Source organism: Bison bison, unplaced genomic scaffold, assembly GCF_000754665.1.
Source record: "Bison bison bison isolate TAMUID 2011002044 unplaced genomic scaffold, Bison_UMD1.0 scf7180017864235, whole genome shotgun sequence".
Lineage (NCBI taxonomy): Eukaryota > Metazoa > Chordata > Mammalia > Artiodactyla > Bovidae > Bison > Bison bison.
The window spans coordinates 519,837-538,247 of record NW_011494807.1 but is presented as its reverse complement, the minus strand read 5'-3'; positions in this window follow the sequence as shown (position 1 = coordinate 538,247).

Here is an 18,411-nt window from a genome sequence, read left to right as displayed (position 1 = left end):
TAATTTTTTTTCTTACATTTAAAAAGATGCAAATTTAAACTTAGAAAAAAAAGGAAAATCATAAACTTAATCACAAAGGCGGGAATGAAAATTAAGAATGCACTCAAAATAAGAAAATTAAGTCTTGAACTTAATGAAAAAAAATATATATATGTATATACACACATACACTGTGGGGAGACAGGAAATTAGCCATGATGGCCTTTTTAGGTTCTCTGACCCAATGTTTTGTAAGTAATGACTGTGTTACAATTGAGATCATTTATAGCACTGCACATGCACTTCACGAGGTACTTGCTTGGTCACGGGCTACTTTGTGCTGTAGGGGTATGTGAGCGCCACCTAAAAAAAAAAGCATTGGCATTACAGCTGCATCACAGCTGTGTGCGTTGGGTCAGCTATGAGTGGAGATGATATAGTGTGTCTAATGCTATGACTGCTGTGTCAGCCAGGAGAGAGGTTGTGTTGTGGTAGGTTATGCTATGGCTGTTGCTCTGAGATGAGAAATGTGTCTGCAGTTCCTATGGCTCCTCGAGTCTTCTTCCAGCCTATTAGCTTGCACCTTGTCTACCATGGGTTCAATGAACAGTGCCCACAGTGAGATACAGCGAGACAACTGGCATCAGGAACAGGATGAAGAGCAACGCATATACATATATATATATATATATATTCTCATAAAAATGTACAATTCAAGATTTAATTTACTTATGAGAGCATTCCTGGCTACCCCCTCCAGTATTCTTGCCTGGGAAATCCCATGGATAGAGGAGCCTGGCGATCTACACTCCATAGGGTCGCAAAGAGTCGGACATGACTGAGGGAGTAACACTCTTTCGCATATAGTTCTAAAGTCGACATTGTGGTCCTAAACAGCTTAAGAACATGCTTGAAAGAAACTAATTTGATGACTCACCATAGAAAGAACAGGTATTTCTATTGTTAATCAAATGGGTTTAATCCTATAGATTCTATTCTGAGCAGATCTCTTCTAAGCCTACCCAACCATGTGCCAATATGTTCAGTAGTGAGTTACTTTGTTTGAATGTAAACTGATTTGTCTGTGAACTGCAACCATCAAATATCAATATATTTTTTTGAACATGTGCCTGGAATTCTTAACGAAGTAAAACATGATTTTGGATGCATTGCTAGGGTATTTCAGGTACTGCCTTTTTCTCCCTGCATTGTAGGGAGAAAGCTTTGTAGCTCTCTGTATGACAGTAAAATACTGAAGTTAATTGTAGCTAATTTGTAGCTACAGCAGAACATTTCAAATGTGAAATGGTTTAACAACACTAATGATACTACAGAAAAATCTTACTGGTCTGTACTTATGCTTGCCATTCCTTTGATGGAAATAAAAATTTGTGATTTCTGTTGCAAGATGCAAATAATTGTGGGAGAGATAACAGATTATATTTAATCTTTTTAAACTACATTTTTAAAATCAGTGAATTATGTGATCAGCTCCTTTCCAAAAGCAGATTTTTGATAAAAAGAAGAGAGTAAACATAAGTCAAGTGTAACTATCAAAATTTGTTAAAAGAAATGCTGTCTAATTAAAAAAACTTTAAAATTGTATTTTGAGTACCTTTATCAGAAATGTTGCCTTGAGAAAAATTATATTATAATTTATCATTTACTAAACATTTGCAGTTTTTGAAGATAAGCGTCTTTTAACATCTTTCTATTTAAATCCGTTTTACTTGTGAAATGTTTTAAACACACTTAAAAATTAAAGATTTATGTCAGATTTAAAAAGTCCCCATGTTTTGACATATTTGTTTCAGATCTTTTAATTTTAAAACTAATTATATAGTTTTAACAATATTTGCACCTTTAACGATTTAATTCCCTATTTCCCTTTCAAGAGTTAACAACTGTACTTAAGGTGTTTAGGTTCTTTTTCTACCCATGTTTTTACACATTCACTACACCTCTGTGTTTCTATCAATTTATAGTATTGATTTGGATGTTTGCAGTATTTACCATGACTAGGCAAATTATGCTTACCATAACAAAACATAAAAGAAGCAAGGCAGCCCGCTTTCTCTCCATTTCTCTCTGTTGCTTAGTCGCTAAGTCATGCTCAACTCTGAAACTCCATAGACTGTAGCCCTTCAAGCTCCTCTGTCCATGGGATTTCCCAGGCAAGAATACTTGGAATGGGTTGCCATTTCCTTCTCCAGGGGATCTTCCCCACCCAGAGATTGAACCCATGTCTCCAGCACTGGCAAGTAGATTCTTTACCAGAGAGCCACCAGGGAAAGCCCCTCTCTCTTTAACTGACTCACCTTGCTATACATTTGAATCATTATAAATCAACTATACTTCAATAAACATTTTAAAAATAGAAAGATTTATCTATATATATTCATGTGGCTCTATTTATAATTAATTTTAACTACTAATTAGCTTTCCATGGCATGAGTCTACTTTAAATTTGCAATCAATCTGCTGTTTATAGGCAATAAAGTTAATTTCAATATTCTACTGTCATACAGAAAGCTTCAGTAAACTTCATTGTTTCCATTGTCTTACAAATATGTGTTATAATTCCTCTAGTCTATAGAGAAGAGTCTATCTAGAAGTGGAAATCATGGGTTGTAGAATGTTTGTGTGTGAGTGTGTGTGTGTGTGTATCTTTGATGTTACTAAACATCCCCATTTTTGCTATATAAAGTAGTACCCATTTTCATTACCACCAGAAATATATGAGGAGTACTACATCCTCAAAAAGGACTTAGAATTCCATGTTTTAAAATGTGTGACCATACAATACAATGAAAATATGACAATTATGAGAACATCTCATTACTTTTATTTCTATGAATTTTTTACTTTGCAACTCTTTATTTGCAAGTGAGGATATTTCTATGTTTGTTAGCCTTTATCTGTTCACATTCTTCGATAATTTTACCCATTAGATTGTTAGTCTTATTTAGTAATTCTTAACATTTCTTGTAGATTCTAGATTCAGCCAGGTCTTTGGTTAGTAAAAATTTCTAATTTGGTGTTAGTTTTTTCATTTAACTTTTCTTTATGGTATCTTTGGTGTGTAAAAGTTGTTTAATGTATTAATTTTCTATAAATTTGTCTTGCACAAGAAATCCTTACAAATCCTAAGGTTCTAAATATATGGTCCTTTTTTCTAAGGGCTTTTTTTTTTTTACTTTGTACATTTAGATCTTGAGTCTATCTGGGGCTTCTTTTTCTGTAGAGTGCAACAGAAATCTAGTATCTCTCCACCCCCACCCCCAGGTCCCCTGCTTGTGAATATAATCACTTTCCTCATTGACACTGAGTATTCCCTCCTTGTCTTGCAACTGACATATATCCCATTTTGGTTGGGACTCTCTGTGCTCCCTTCTGCCTATTGGTTTACCTATGGTCTTTCCCAGAACTAGTAACAAACTTTTAGTTATTAAAGTTTCATAATAAAGTTCCCATTTTTTATTCTTCTTTACAATTGCCTTAGTTAGCTGTTCTTAGTCCTGTAATATGTGAATTTTAGAATTAGTTTGTCAAATTTTAGATTGAAATTAAAATTGTCAAATTTTGACCAAGAAAGTCACAACCAATAATCTTTTTTTTAATTATTCTAAAAAATACTCTAAGGTATGAAAAATCTCAAGAGGATGTAAAAATATCCTTTAACTTGAAATTTTTGTCACCTATTGGTGATTTGGATGCAGGACATTAGAATATTTTTTTTTTCATTTATAGAAAAATCCCCAGGTTTGTTCTAGTGAACAAACCTTTTTGAAACTATGCAGCAGTAATAGCTTTGGTTTTAATTTTCAATTACATGTATCTACAATATTTTCCTTCTGAAAAATGTGTGCTCAATTACCAAACTATATGCTTTATAGATAACGTAGTAAATCACTTTTCAAAGCAAAGTAATGAAACATCATATCTATTTAAAACCTAACCTAGGGCAAAACTGGAGAAGGCAATGGCACCCCACTCCAGTACTCTTGCCTGGAAAATCCCATGGACGGAGGAGCCTGGTGGGCTGCTGTCTATGAGGTCACACAGAGTCGGACACGACTGAATGACTTCACTTTCACTTTTCACTTTCATGCATTGGAGAAGGAAATGGCAACCCACTCCAGTGTTCTTGCCTGGAGAATCCCAGGGACGGGGTAACCTGGTGGGGTGCCGTCTGTGGGGTCACACAGAGTCAGACATGACTGAAGCGACTTAGCAGCGGCAGCAGCAGGGCAAAACTGAAACACTACATACAATGTTTTGCATAAAATTTGCATAATATTAATTTTGTATTAAATTTTGTTTGTGGAGTACTTTTTTTACCTTTGTAAACTAATATTTGTTAATTCATCCCAGAAATTATAATATCTATAAATCAAGTCAAACATGCTTTTTGCATAACGTTTCAGATTGGCATGTCACAGCCACTTTAAGTATTTTACTTTGAAAAATGTATCAAAAGCATTGTCATCTCACACCCTATTGAGTTAATGCCTAATAGCAGTGATGAGGCATCTGATATGATCCAACAATTATTATATTTTTCTTGAAAATATGTTTTTCTTTCAGTATTTTGAACTGTTGCATGGACAGTCAGCTCACTAGGTACTGAGGATTAAGTAGTGAGCCAGATATCCACACTGAGGCTGCATTTTAATATGAAAAACAATCACCAAATTAATTGCCCAATTAATTATTGAATTATAAACTCAACTATTATATGGAGCAAAGAGAGCTACCAAAAGGATCTATAAATGGTGACTATGAAAAAGCTTACTTGAGATAGATTTTAAATACAAACTCCAAAGGATAGGAAAGAATTATTAATGAAAGAAATGGTAGTAGTACATTTTTCAAGCAAAGGTAACAAATACGTGCAAATTTCATAAGATGATTAAAGAAGAATGGTGTGTTTGAGGAATGTAAAAACTACTGGGTCAGCTGCAATAGAGAAAACAAAGAGGACAGTGGCTCAAGTTGAGAATGCTGTGCAGCAACCATATCGTTCAGAATCTTCAAGACCATGTGAAGAATTCTAAATTTTTTCTGAACAATGGCAAGATATTGAGCAGATTCAAGAGAGAAATGTTATGGAATAAGTCCAGCTTCAGTATGAAGAAAGAATCAAGAAGGAACAAAAATGAATATAGAGGGACTGGTTAAGAGATTATTGCTGTGGTTAGGCAAGAAACAATGGTAACTCAGATCAGGGTCATGACAGCAAGGAGAGAAGAGAAATAAAGGAGATACTTATGAAAGAGTAGTAAAAAAGATGCATTGCTTTAATAAGTATAAAGAGTAAGAGATGCTTTGCTCTCGGGATGCCTTTTGGGACTCTGGGGTGTGAAAAAAAAGTGTAGATGCTAGTGACATTGATTGTGATGGAAGAGAATCAAGTTTTAGATAATATTTAATTGTATTGGTCTATTAAAAATCAAAAGAATGATATATACCTAGAACTAGGTACAAATGGTTTTGGTATAAAAATAGTTTCAATAGATACACACCAAGGTCAATTTCAAATAGTTAAAACATTGAAATGTAAAGAAGTGATTCTATAAAAGCTACCAGGAGGGAAAAAAAAAGGAGGAAGAGGGAGAATTACTTTACAATCTCAGTGGAGAAAAAAATCTTTCTGTGACTCAAAATTCAGAATCCATAAAAGAAATTATCACCAACAAAAAAGGCCAATAAGTCACACATCCCTAAGTTATAAAGAATTTCAAACAATGGAAAAAAAAGAATGAGAAAAAGAGAAATATAGACAAAGGAGACAGAGTTTTTAATGAGAAAAGTTAAAATTCACAAATGGCTCTTAAACACATGTGTTAAGGAAATACATTGATTTCACTCAATAACAGAAAGGAAAATACAAGCCATCAGAGTGCTCACTTCTGTGGCACATATACCGAGAATTAGAGTGATACAGGAAAATTATCATAGTTTCTGCACAAGAATGACATGCCAGTTCATGAAGATTCTTTCTGTACTAAAACAGAGATGTCTATTTCTAGTTTTTTAAGGAATCTCCACACTGTTCTCCATAGTGGCTGTACTAGTTTGCATTCCCACCAACAGTGTAAGAGGGTTCCCTTTTCTCCACACCCTCTCCAGCATTTATTATTTGTAGACTTTTGGATCGCAGCCATTCTGACTGGTGTGAAATGGTACCTCATAGTGGTTTTGATTTGCATTTCTCTGATAATGAGTGATGTTGAGCATCTTTTCATGTGTTTGTTAGCCATCTGTATGTCTTCTTTGGAGAAATGTCTATTTAGTTCTTTGGCCCAAGAAACGAGTTGCCAGTCCAGGTTCGATGCACGATACTGGATGCTTGGGGCTAGTGCACTGGGACGACCCAGAGGGATGATATGGGGAGGGAGGAGGGAGGAGGGTTCAGGATGGGGAACACATGTATACCTGTGGCGGATTCATTTTGATATTTGGCAAAACTAATACAATTATGTAAAGTTTAAAAATAAAATAAAATTAAAAAAAATAAAATAAAACAGAGATGTCATCTGTAAATATCAGCTTGACAAAACTGCAAGATTTTTAAAACAAACTTGTTTTAAAATGTTTAAAACACTCACTTATTGTTCATGAAAGTACAAATTGGTACAGATTTTTATGGAGTACAATTTTGAAGTATCTATCAAAAATTATTTAGGTAATCACCTTATGAGCAACCAATTCCACTTTTAGGATTGTTTCTTATACATATTTTCACATACACATAAACCAATGTATACACAAAGTTATTAATTGTGGCACAGATTATAGTAGCAAAGTTTATAAAGAAGCTAATTATTTATAAATTGTTGACACAAATATATTATAGTATGATCACACAATGTAATAAGGTACACTGTACATGTTGGTCTAGGAAAATATTCAAGACAAATTTTTTAAGTAAAAAGCACAAATGTACAAGAGTACGTATGTATGCATGCATGCTAAGTCGCTTCAGTCGTGTCCGACTCTGTGCGACCCCATAGACGGCAGCCCACCAGGCTTCCCTGCCCCTGGGATTCTCCAGGCAAGAACACTGGAGTGGGTTGCCATTTCCGTCTCCAATGCAGGAAAGTGAAAAGTGAAAGTGAAGTTGATCAGTCGTGTCCGACTCTTAGCGACCCCATAGACAGCAGCCTACCAGGCTCCTCCGTCCATGGGATTCTCCAGGCAAGAGTACTGGAGTGGGGTGCCATTGCCTTCTCCCAGAGTATGTATAGTATGGCATCATCGGTGTAAAACAGGAAAATAATATAATCACATTTGCTTTTATATACATAAAAACCTGTATGGAAAGATACACAAGAAGCTAACATAGAAATATCTGTTTATGGGTGTACTATCAGCTGGGCAAAGAGAAATAGGGTAGGAGGGACATTTTGTATTACTGTTTTTTTTTTTTTTTTTTATCCTCTGATGTTTTAAACTTGTGAATTTTATTTGAAACATAAAGCATTTCAAGAAGACTGTTATATAATGAAGAGAAAAAGATGTCCTTGTTCTGGGTGATGAAAACATTCTTTATTCTGATTGGTAATAGTCATTACAGTCACTAAAGTTGCTGATGCACAATAGTTTGTGTACCAAGGAAAGGTTATGGTTCTGCAGAGGATCTAATCTTGCTAGAATTAATGGACCTGTCAATGTGTACTGTCAAGAAAAGACGTCAAAAGCTTGAAAAGCAAGGCTCTTACTGGACCACAATATTACTCCTTATTGCTGAAATTAACAAAAGGGTCATTATTTAACATGTCTTCTTAAAATGACCAATGAAATTGCAGTGCAGGCATCCATTTTCTCACCTGAAGACTATGTATAAAGCACATTGTTGGGATTATAAAGGCAACTCCGTGATGCCCTCTGCTTTCAAGGAATTTATATTCTACATGGGCAGATAAGTCATATATATAAATATATAAAACTACAAAGTTAGATAGAAAGGGTAAAAGGTTATGAGAGAAATAAAGTGTGGTAGGATTTAGAAGAGACAGAGATGACCTGCAGCTGGAAAATGAGAAGGGGAAGATCAAGGGCGATCTGACAATGAGGTGAACTAGGAAGATCTTCCAGTGGGATCTGTGAGCCAAAGGGCACTCCAGGTGGAGAGGACAAAATGAGCCAGGACGACGGGGAGTGAGAAGAACAAATGGTTCAATCTGGTTTCTGTGTGCTGCTGTCTTTGTGAGTGCTAAATCGCCTCATTCATATCCGACTCTTTGCGACCCTGTCGACTGTAGCCCACCAGGCTCCCCTGTCCATGAGATTCTCAGGCCAGAATACTGGAATGGGTTGCCATTCCCTCCTCCAGGGGATCTTGCCAGTCCACGGATTGAACCCTTGTCTCTTATGTCTCCTGCACTGGCAGGTGGGTTCTTTACCACTATTGCCACCTGTAAGAATATGGTATTTGAAAGGTAGAATCATTAAACCCAGATTATAGGACCCCAAATTCAAGGCTTTTGTATTATGAGCTGGGAGGGTTGTGCAAGTTCAGGAGAATGGGAATGACAGTATGCACACAGTTCCTTAGCAAGTCTGACCTGGCAACAGGCTTGTAGGATCGGCTGGAGGAAAGAGTTGATCATAGGGAAAAAAGGACAATAAGAAAAAAAAAAAAAGAACAAACAAGAAACTTTTGGAGAAGTCCAGTAAGAGTTATTACATGGAGAATGGAAGGGAATAGGTAAATGGTACTGCTTAGAGGTATAAGCAAATAATAAGGAATCAGGAAGCATCTGCTGTGAGAGTGAATGATAAAATGAATGAATGAAGTCAGACAAATGGAAGCAACAAACTAATTTTTCTTCTTATTCCTGGTTCAAGTTACTAGTCAAGTCTGCACAGAGTTTTTTTCACCAGATTCTGTTATCCCTGCCTTACACCATTAAAGGAAAGAGATAACCAACATATTACTATAAGGAGAAGGAAAGAGCTTGGCTTTCTTCCTGCTCTTCTGCTCTTCCTGAGTTGCTCTGGCCAGTGGAGTAAGGCTGGAGTGCACTGCAGAAGGGCTGTAGCTTCATAGGTTGCATACAGTAAATTCTTAGTTACCTTAGAAGGAATTTGGTTCAGTTATTTTTCTTGTAGCCACAGACTACCAATGACTAGATATGTTAGACTCTATCAGAAAGTGAGAGGAAAGGAGAGATACTCTGATTCCTCTTTGACTACAAGATCCAATTCTGGATGTTCTTCCTCCTCAGGTGCCTGAGGATGAAAGAGGGCAAAGAAAGATGTAAAAGAGGGAAGAAAGGGAAAAAGTAAGTGAAGGAAAGAGAGAAGGAAGAAAAAAGAATTAAGGAATGAGGGGAAGGATAGAAGGAGGAAGAAATGAAGCAGGAAAGGAAGAAAGGAAAAACTAAATGTTTTTGAAATGTTTCTGTTGGAATATTTACAGACATTCATCCCTAACAATCAAACGAAGTAAGCATTATAATTTTTTAATTTTATGGATGAATCCCCTGGATGATGCTGATGGTGATCTCAAGCCTTCTTGTAAAGTTACTCTCTTGAGCAGCAGGTCACAGTGTAATAAAATTGCTTATGACAAGGAAATGCAATTATTGTGAGAATATGGACTCTTTGGGAAAATATTATAACAAGGCAATTTACACTTCCTTTTTAATTCAAATGTTATTGCTATGGGGAACTGCACTTTTAACAGTCATTGTCAGATCCAGTTTCTATGGAAATTTTAGGCTGCTACCATTGGACAAAATCAATGGTACCATGGGAACAACATCCTTGATAATGGCAAGTTTTTTTTCCCCAGAGGTGTGATTTGCTTTTTTCCTGAAATGTGATACAACCCACTGACAATTTAAACATTCCTCCATAGCTATACACAATATAAACTATTCATGCTGCAGTTTTCAAAATTCTATAAAGAAAGGAATTATCTACCACAGTAATGATTTTTCAATTAAAGAGAGAAAAGGAAAGGAACATAATAATCAATATGCGCCATAGATTGTCTTAACCTAAACTCAGCCAATAAAACTACATCCAATGTACAGGTATGTTCTGTTTGTGGATTTTCCTCCCTTAAATACACGACAAGTCTCAGTCAGGCAGAGAAGCCCTCTCTCCTTCTCTGTGCTTTTCCATATTTGACACTCGATCCCATAACTGATTTCATGGTATTAAGAATCATAGCTGCTTGCAGAAATTTTAGCCTTCAGTTTGCAACTGGCCATTGATTGGAGGGGAAAGCTTACATGAGTATGGTGGTAAAATGTACTTCCCTATTAAAATATTTGTTCTGTAATGTCAATGAAAAGAGGTGTTACCTATAGAATAAGTGATATTTTTGTTGTAAGCAAATTTTAAAAAATTATTTTACTATGTATTGTATAGTTATGTAACAATGATAAATAGGCAAGCTAGATCAGTTCTTGGATATCTGAAAGGTGATTTCATGATGATATACAAAATCCTGAGGTATTCATAGCAAATGTCTTGTACATGTCCGAGTCTATAAAAGATGTAAGTAAAGTCACTCAGTCGTGTCCAACTCTTTGCGACCCCATGGACTATAGCCTACCAGGCTCCTCTGTCCATGGAATTTTACAGGCAAGAGTACTGGAGTGGGTTGGCATTTACTTCTCCAGGGGATCTTCCCAAGCCAGGGATGAAACCCGGTTCTCCTGCATTATAGGTAGATGCTTTACAGTCTGAGCCACCAGGGAAGCTCAAGTCTATAAATGTCTTCAAAAAAAGGAGGAGAAAGAAGGAGTCAAAGGGATTGGATACAGTGGCCACTAGGGCAAGTGGAGTCCTATGTCTTTTTCCAAGTCTCCTGTTATCCCCCCTGGTGTCTTCATTTTTATTGAGAGGAGAGGCTTTTTGGTGTCAATCTAGTGTCAACAGAAGAGGCTACAGTACATGTTTCAGAACCATGCATGGCAAACACTGCTTTACCTAGATGATAAATTCACTTGTTCTTTTTTGGAGTTGCAGGAAGGAGAAGAGGAGTGTTAACAGGTATTATGGAAAAGCCAAAATCCTTCAAGCCATTCCTGATTCTTTGACTGATTCTTTGTTGATTCTGTAAGGTGGCTCAGATCCATTTTGATCTGATATTTTAAAAATTAAGTGTGAACCATTTAAATTTCCTGAGATATAATACAAATGAAAAAAAGAGATGAGTTAATCTCTTGTTTATATAACAAAACAGTTTTCTGTATTATTATTGGGACCGGTAGAGCTTTTTGCATACTTCAGATTGACTTGCATGGTTATTTGTTGCCTGCCTGTCCCAGAATCCTACTCCTGATAGAGTCTTCCATCATGTAAAGTGGGTGATCTCTTCTGTTACCCTAAGTGTTGATTTGGGAGATTGCTCTGCAAAGGTGAATGTGCCATCCTGCCAGGAGTTAGGGTGAGCTGCTCCACCCCACACAGTGCTTAATAATTAAGAAGATGTGACACATATGTACAATGCAATATTACTTAGTTATAAAAAGGAACAAAATTGTGCCATTTGCAAAGACATGGATGGACCTAGACACTATCATACAGACTAAAGTAATTCAGAAAGAGAAAAATAAATATTGTATGTTAACACATATATGTGGAATATAGAAAAATGGTACAGATGAACCTGTTTACAAAGCAGAAATAGAGACACAGATGTAAAGAGTAAACATATGGACACCAAGGGACAAGAAGGGGTGGGAGGTGGGATAAACTGAGGGATGGGGGTTGACATGCATACATTACTGTGTACAAAATAGACAACCAATGAGAACCTACCGTAGAGCACAGGGGACTCTACTCAGTGCTCTGTAGTGGTGTAAATAGGAAGGAAACCCCCCAAAACAGGGGGTATAAGTAGATGTGTAACTGATTTACTTTGTTGAACAGCAGAAAATAACACATTATAAAGCAACCTATACTCTAATAAAAATTGAGAAAAATAATAAAGCCCAGGTTACCAAAGTCAAGGCAGGTATTAGGACTCAGACGGACTAAGTTATAAATGAATAAGTATACTCAGATGTAAACACTAAAGATCACTGATCCCTCGACTTTTCCATCAACTACTTCAGCTGTTATTCACAGAAAAATTGTGCTTAACTAACATTCCGCTTATTCTTAGACCTATTTTGTCGGCTCTGTCCTCTCAGAGTTTTGCATAACTTGAAGTTTTATTCTAAAAACCTTTCTTGATTTTTGTTAGAAGTTATATTTGTTACTTGACACAGTAGCATATGTGCCCTGGAGTTCTGGTGATGCCAGGGTAGAAATAAAGCTTCGTGTCACTTCCAGCTCTTCTTATCGTCCCTGCTCAACCATATGTGCATGTATCTTCTTTGGATTTCTTCTGTCCCCAAAGGGCACACAAAGTACCTAGAACCCAGTTAAAACATCCTTCTCCATCCCTATCTAAGGAAAGGACAAATATGGATGAATGGCAAGACCAGGAAACCATCTGCCTCCCACTGCTGCCCAGAATTTAAACCATAATACCTTGAGATGCTGTTTCATCAAAGCTGCATTGGCCTTGACACAGAAGGCTTCCTGGGCAGTAGTCTTGGGTGGATAAAAAGGCTAATCAAGTTACACTTTTGGAAAGAAAAATGGGAGCTCTATGCCGTACCAGTCCATGTATCATCACTATTTTCAGGACAAGTGAAATGTCAAGGCTAAAATAACCCCAGCTATCTATAAAATAATGTAATCCAGGTACACAGTCATGGCAGAGTTTTGAAATATTATTCAATTGGTTTTCTCCATAAGGAAAAATAAAAAAATAAATTTTTCTCCTCTACATTTATCAAAAACAGGTACTGAATTAAAAACTAAAAGTATGGCAACAGTCTGGTATCCTGTCAAATTTAATCTATGTGCAACAGTCCAATCTATCCAACAAAAATGCATCATACTGATATTGAAAGGCTATTTCAATCAGATACTTGTTTTTCCTTCCTTCGAGACTATTATTCTGCAGGATATATTTGCTTTATTGAAAACTACACGAGACAGTTTTTAATGTTTTGTTATTGCCAATCATGGAAATTAACACTTCTCTTAAAAAAATGGAGAGCTATTGAAGATTAAAGATACTTTAATTTTTTCAATGATTGTAAAAAGATGCATTCATATATATTATATAAAATTGAAACACAAAGACACAGTTGTTTATGGAGTGAACTACTTTTGAAAAATGCATAAAACCTCAATTGTTAAATGGCTTCCCAGGTGGTACTAGTAGTAAAGAACCCTCCTGCCAATGCAGGAGACATAAGATATGTGGGTTCAATCCCTGGGTTGGAAAGATTCCCCTGGAGGAGGGTATGGAAACCCACTCCAGTAGTCTTCCCTGGAGAATCCCGTGACAGAGAAGCCTGAGAGCTACAGTCCATAGGATTGCAAAGAGTCAGACACAACTGAAGCAACTTAGCATGCACACACAAATGTTAAAAGTTATTATTTTGACAGGAGACAGAATTATAAATAATATTTCCACTGCTCTACTTATGAATCATATTCAGTATCACATTTACTTTATTTTTATGTTATTGAAGAAGATAAGATTTCTAGCCACCAAAGTACATTTTGAACAAGGGAAATGCTCTACAGTTTGAAATTATTTATTAGAAATTATTTTTTCAATCAAAATTTAATTAATCTGGCTCCTTGATATCAGCTGCTTAAGTGGGTTTTGAGAGCAGGGTGAGAAATAAGACGTACTTTCTACCTCCATTAAACTCTTAATCTAGTAGGATTAGCATAACTTTTTTTTCTTTTTTGAGGAAAACTATATATAAACGCTGTCTTACAGGTTTTAAAAGTCATTAAAAAAATAGAACTTGGTATCAAACAAAGGTAAAGATTTAGCATACCTCTGAAGAATTTTTTTTATATACATTCACATATGTGAACAGATGATACAAAGAACTTGATCTTTATACTGATTGTGGGGGGAAAATACCCCCCAAAGAGCTTCATAACATACCAACAATATTCATATAACTTTTAGACCTACTGATCTAGCATTACAAGGGAAAACCCCTGCTAAGGTAGACAATTTACTTATTCTACTTTCAAAGATACCATGTTCATAAGACTCAGTGAGGAGGTAAAGTTTTCAATTCCAGGAATTATAAAAGAGGAAGCAAATAATGGGATGGTTTCCTGTTCTTCCTTATTTTTCTTCTCCAAGATCTTTTATAAGACTCCTACCCCTTCATCCATGATCTGGCACTAGTAGTCATATTCTTGTCTTAGAAATTATTTGAGAATATTCAGTTCAGTTCAGTTCAGTCACTCAGTCATGTCCGACTCTTTGCAACCCCATGAATCCCAGCACGCCAGCCTCCCTATCCATCACCAACTCCTGGAGTTCACTCAGACTCACGTCCATTGAGTCAGTGATGCCATCCAGCCATCTCATCCTCTGTTGTCCCCTTCTCCTCCTGCCCACAATCCCTCCCAGCATCAGAGTCTTTTCCAATGAGTCAACTCTTCGCATGAGGTGGCCAAAGTACTGGAGTTTCAGCTTTAGGATCATTCCTTCCAAAGAAATCCCAGGGCTGATCTCCTTCAGAATGGACTGGTTGGATCTCTTTGCAGTCCAAGGGACTCTCAAGAGTCTTCTCCAACACCACAGTTCAAAAGCATCAATTCTTCAGCGCTCAGCCTTCTTCACAGTCCAACTCTCACATCCATACATGACCATAGGAAAAACCATAGCCTTGACTAGATGGACCTTTGTTGGCACAGTAATGTCTCTGCTTTTGAATATGCTATCTAGGTTGGGTCATAACTTTCCTTCTAAGGAGTAAGCGTCTTTTAATTTCATGGCTGCAGTCACCATCTGCAGTGATTTTGGAGCCCCAGAAAAGAAAGTCTGACACTGTTTCCACTGTTTCCCCATCTATTTCCCATGAAGTGGTGGGACCGGATGCCATGATCTTTGTTTTCTTAATGTTGAGCTTTAAGCCAGCTTTTTCACTCTCCACTTTCACTTTCATCAAGAGGCTTTTTAGTTCCTCTTCACTTTCTGCCATAAGGGTGATGTCATCTGCATATCTGAGGTTATCGATATTTCTCCCAGCAATCTTGATTCCAGCTTGTGCTTCTTCCAGTCCAGCGTTTCTCATGATGTACTCTGTATATAAGTTAAATAAGCAGGGTGACAATATACAGCCTTGACGAACTCCTTTTCCTATTTGGAACCAGTCTGTTGTTCCATGTCCAGTTCTAACTGTTGCTTCCTGACCTGCGTACAAATTTCTCAAGAGGCAGATCAGGTGGTCTGGTCCTTTATGGTGCCCATCTTTGCATGAAATATTCCCTTGGTATCTCTAATTTTCTTGAAGAGATCTTTAGTCTTTCCCATTCTGTTGTTTTCCTCTATCTTTGCATTGATCACTGAGAACGGCTTTTTTATCTCTCCTTGCTATTCTTTGTAATTCTGCATTTAGATGCTTATATATTTCCTTTTCTCCTTTGCTTTTCGCTTCTCTTCTTTTCACAGCCATTTGTAAGAATATTGAGAATATTACTACAAGACAAAACCAGACCTTTTCCAATTGAGACCTCTGAAAATAATCAACAACTCTATAGTCGTGGGAAAAAATATATAGACCTGGATGCCAGGAACTAATCATGTAAAGTAGGGTACCCAGATTAGTTTACCCAGTTTATTTGCTTCTTCCACATTAACATGGAGTTCTCCTCATTCCAGAAGTGATGACTTCTTCAGTGAAAAAATAGAAACTGTTCAGCGGGAAGGAACCTCAGAGATAATTTTATCCAGTGCACACTTGCCTGTGTTGTAATGAGGAAACTGTAATCCAGGCAGATTAATCTCAGCTGGCAAAGCTCTCCTGGCCTCTATTGTGATGCTTTCCTAGTAGACATCATTCATGATATTTGACTATAATATATGAAGGGATGTTTATCATAGACATACTGACATTCAAGCTGCAATTTCCCTCAGTGGAATAGTTCAGTTCTGTCGCTAAGTCACGTCCAAATCTTTGAGACCCTATAGACTGCACCACCCCAGGCCTCCCTCTCCATCATCAACTCCCAGAGTTCACTCAAACTCATATCCATTGAGTCGGTGATGCCATCTAACCATCTCATCCTCTGTCATCCCCTTCTCCCCTCTGCCTTCAATCTTTCCCAGCATCAGAGTCTTTTCAAATAAGTGAGTTATTCACACCAGGTGGGCAAAGCATTGGAGTTTCAGCTTCAGCATCAGTCCTTCCAATGAATATTCAGGACTCGGTTCCTTTAGGATGGACTGGTTGGGTCTCCTCATAGTCCAAGGGACTCTCAAGAGTCTCCTCCAACACCACAGTTCAAAAGCATCAATTCTTCAGTACTCAGCTTTCTTTACAGTACAACTCTCACGTCCATACATGACTACTGGAAAAACCATAGCTTTGACTAGGTGGACCTCACTGGAATAGACCTCCCTCAAAAAACTTGAGAGAACCCTAACAATTTTAAATTAGTGAATCTGCAAAATTTTATTACAGAGGTATAGTTTACACAAAATTTGGATCCTCTCCTGTTGGCAGGCTACAGTCCATGGGGTCGAAAGAGTCAGACACAACTTAGCAACGAACCACTACCACCAACACCTGTTAATACAGAGATAGTACCAGAGTTTCATTTTGCTTTAACTTATGAAGTCTTTGTTAGGTTTGACTACAGTGAAGTCTACTTTTGTGGCAAAGATCCAGTCAATTTAAATAATCTAGGCAGGATCAGGAAGGACTTCTCTTTTATAAAGTGCCCATTTCAAGGTAAATATTATCAATCCAAGTTTCTCCCTGTTTCACAGGAAAACATTTCTTACCACCAGTTTCTTTTTTTTAATTAAAAGAAAAACCCTATCTCATATCAAAATACCTTCAGAATTCACATATTTGCTGATTTAAATAAAAATAGCAATTTTAAAATGTGGGGTAAAAGTGTGTAGATGATGAACCTATATTTCAAGATTAACAGTTTGTCTCATATTTAGTGATATTTTAAATCATATTCAAACAAAACTTTTACTATATACAAATGAGATGAACTGCAAAGAAAGAAGTTCTTCCTATGTATTTCATTTTCTGGAATTTCTCATTGTTCATCGTTTACAAAGGAAGGAATCCTGGGGTATTTGTTAATAAGGTAATCCTGAAATGCCATTCTACAGCCGAGAAGAAAATATTTCTTTTCCCAACTTCCTATACTTAACAGTTAATTTTAGTTCCATGATTGAGTATATGAATTAATAACAAAATACTTAACATTAAGCATGTTATGGTGTGGTCTCAGTAAAACAGCAATAAAAACAAAAACAAGAACAAGGGTTGGCATACTTTCATGTAAATTTTTGAAACCACAAACTACAAGCATACAAATACAAAAGATTTCTTAACCATTTGAGGAAGAGCAAAGAGTACATATCCATATTATCTTAATTACTCATGAAATATCTTAAAGGATTTTCACTTGAGGGAATTATTAAGGTTTTATTGAAGGAGCATCTCTTGCCCTTTGATAGTTACAGATAATATACCATATCTTAAGCAATATCAAACAATATAATTACATATCAAGGTATCTAATCCCTAGAAGACAGGATCCTAGATAAAAATACATGGGAGGAAAAATTGTATTTCAGAAAAAAAAAAAAAAAAAGTGTTTGAAGTGAAAAAAATCTATTACATTCCAAAATAAATCCAATACTGTCTTTGAGAAAAACTCAGACTTGTGGATGTGCAGTCACCTATTCCATGACAAGTGTAGACAAGAAGAGACAACTTTTCAGAAACAGCTTTTTACAGTGCTGTAAAAAGTTCTAAGGTTCTTTAATATGTTAATAAATATTCCTGCAGTAGAGTCTAAGAGTCTAAGTCCATTTATATCTGGAAAAAATTTTAACATCCAGAATCCCTTCTTAGGGAGTTCTATAAAAGAATCAAAAATTCTGCAGCTAAAAAAAAAAAAAAAAAACAATCTTTTTGCTTTCTTTAATCTAGGATTTACCAAACATTTTAATTCTTGATCTTGGTTTTTTTTTTTTTTTTTGAACACATTTTATTATGACAGTAGTGGTATTCTATCTAACAAAACTCAAGAAAAACAAAATGGGAAGATTTCAAAAATTCTCCCGTTTCACAAAGTAGATTCTCAAGAAATATTCATTTCATGAAAAAAATCAAAGCTAAATATGGTATTATAAACTAGATTGACTATTGATAGATTCTTTATTTCATATTCTGTTTTCTATTTTTAACTGGTCAAATGTGATGACATGCATAAATTACATTTTTCTATAACTTCTGCTTGTAATAAATATGCACGATCAATGCTAATTATATATCTGAAGGTAATATTAACTAAGAGAAAACTAATACAATTTAAAGCCATGAACATTTTTGCTATGAT